The following is a 2,842-nucleotide window of genomic DNA, read 5'->3' as shown; positions in this document are numbered from 1 at the left end:
TGAACATCTTGCATGACAAATATGATTCTAGTGTTTAAATAGAGCTGGCACCCATTTTTACTACAACGTGGCTTAAAATGCAAATCAAGAATGTCCTCTGGAGCACAATAAATGGAACAAGTTATCTGCTCAAATGCTGATGGAAACTCTGGTTCTGTTGGATTTCCTGAGAGATGAGATTCGAACTCAAAATATGATATGGGAGCTCAGAAGTAACTTTGGCTATATATAATTTTATCTGTACTCACTGCCTAATTCCTAGATAAGCTGAGACTCCACTCTAGGTATGTTTAAACTTAGATCAAAGTCATTAATAATGTTCGTATTCTCCAAATGCTTATCTATTTTATGATTACTTTGATCCGTCAAATTTTGAGACAGATATATTAAAGTCTCCCAATAAAATTGTGTTTTTGTCATATTCTTACCATTTTGCTAATAGCTTTTGCCCTGTGTATTTTCTGGCTTTTTGTCGGGGATAGAAAATTAATGAATATTATATCTTCCTTGTGAATTATCCCCTTTATCATTATAAAATATCTTTTTTAAAGTCGCACTTAATGTATCAATGCCTCAAATTCTAATTTTTGCGATGTTCCTAACTCTCCTATTTCCTTTTTATTTTCATTTGCCTGATATACCTTTGTCCAATCCCTTACTTTTAACCTTTTTTTAGTGTTTTTTTTTTTCTAAACTGGGGCCCACTACTAACCCCTGGACTCTCACACTGATTCATGAGTTGCTGCCCTCCAAGTAGTTAAGCTGTATTGTTTTTATAACAGCTTTATTGATACATAATTCGCATACCATAAAATTCGCCCTTTGAAACGTACAATTCAGTGGCTTTTAGTACATTTATAGAGTTGTGCCACCATCACAACTATCTAATTCTAGGACACTAGAATTTTTGTCCCTCCCAGAGGAAACCCTGCATCTCTTAGCAGTCACTCTCAACCCTCCCTCTGTCCCCTGGCCCCTGGCAACCATTAATCTACTTTCTGCCTCTATGGATTTGCATATTCTGGGCATTTCATATAAATGGAATCATATAATATGTGGTCTTTTGTGCCTGGCTTCTTTCACTTAGCACAATGTCTTAAAGGCGCACCCATGTTGTAGCAAGTGTTGGTACTTCATTCCTTTCTATGCAAATGCTCTATTGTATGGATATACTACATATTGTTTATCCATTCATCAGTTGATGGACATTTGGACTGCTTCCACTCTTTGGCTATTATAAATAATGCTGCTATGAACATTTGTATGCAAGTTCTTGTGTGGGCATATGTTTTAATTTTTCTTGGGTACATACCTAGGAGCGGAATTGCTGGGTCATATGGTAACTTTAGGTTTAACATTTTGAGGAACTGCCAAATGGTTTTCCAAAGCTTGCCATACCATTTTATTTATTTATTTTCCTTTTTGTCTTTTTTCGTGACTGGTAACAGGATTGCAACCCTTGGTGTCGCGCCCGTACTGTGACCGGCAACAGGATCGCAACCCTCGGTGTCGCACCCGCACCACGCTCAACCAGTGAGCGGGAACTGGTCTCCACATGGGATCCGAACCCTTGGCGGGAGCACCACCGCGCTCCCAAGCACCGCACTCTACCGAGTGCGCCACCCGGCCAGCCCTTGCCATACCATTTTAAATTCCCACCAGTAATGTATGAGGGTTCCAATTTCTCCACATTCTTGTCAACATTTGTAATTATCTGTCTTTTTTATTATAGTTATCCAAGTGGGTGTGAAGTGGTATCTAGTGGTGGCTTTGATATGCATTTCCCTAATGACTAATGATGCTGTGCATCTTGTTATTCATTTATTGGCCAGTTGTATATCTTCTTTGGAGAAATGTCTATTCGAATCATTTGCTCATTTAAAAATTTAGTTGTCTTCTTGTTCTAAGTGTTCTAAGAGTTCTTTTATATATTTCAGATACAAGTCTCTTATCACGTAAATAATTTGCCTATATTTTCCCATTCTGTGAGTTGTCTTTTCACTTTCTTCATGGAACTATTTGAAGCAGAAAGAAATGTTAATTTTCATAAAGCTCAATATACCTATTTTTTCTTTTGCTGCTTATGCTTTTGGTGTCATAGCTAAGAAACCTTGCTTCATCTGAGGTCATGAAGATTTATACTTATGTTTTCGTCTAAGAGTTTTATAGTTTTAACATTTAGGTCTATGGTCCATTTTTGAGTACATTTTTGTGTATTGTTCAGCTTCGTTCCTCTGTGTGTGGATGTCAGTTAAATATACCTTTTCTGAATATAATATATCTAAATTTTGTGAACAGGTAGAGCGTCACTGACTTTTAGTAGGAGAAATTAACCATTTAATATTTATCATTCTAACTCTAAATTTTTGAACCAATATTTCATGTTATCTGTTTATTATATTTTCTTGTTATTCTTAAATTTTCTAACATTTTGTAATAATAGTTTTACATTATACTTTTCTCCTTTTATACTCTGAAAATTATAAATACTATTTCTACTACATGAGTACTTATTTGAATCTTTACCTTTCAATTTAAATAATTCATCACTGTTTATTTCCTTGTCCTCAAATCAAGAGAAGATCCTTGGCATAGTTTTATTTACTCTTATTCCTTCTCTTTCTCAGAGCTCCTTTTTTGCTGAAATATTCTATAATATTAATTTCAAGTTAATGTCTATTTAAGATATAACTCTTCAAAAATATTTTCCCCTTCTAATTACTTTACCGGCAATTATTTATACTTTATACATCACAACTCATGTACTCCCTTCTTCTTGTGATTCTAAAATGCTAAGCTTTTGCTGGCCCTTTTCAGAACGCATTTCTCAGGGTGACCTGAC

Source organism: Galeopterus variegatus, unplaced genomic scaffold (genome assembly GCF_000696425.1).
Source record: "Galeopterus variegatus unplaced genomic scaffold, G_variegatus-3.0.2 Scaffold1681, whole genome shotgun sequence".
Classification (NCBI taxonomy): Eukaryota; Metazoa; Chordata; class Mammalia; order Dermoptera; family Cynocephalidae; genus Galeopterus; species Galeopterus variegatus.
Note: the sequence above shows the minus strand (reverse complement) of the source record.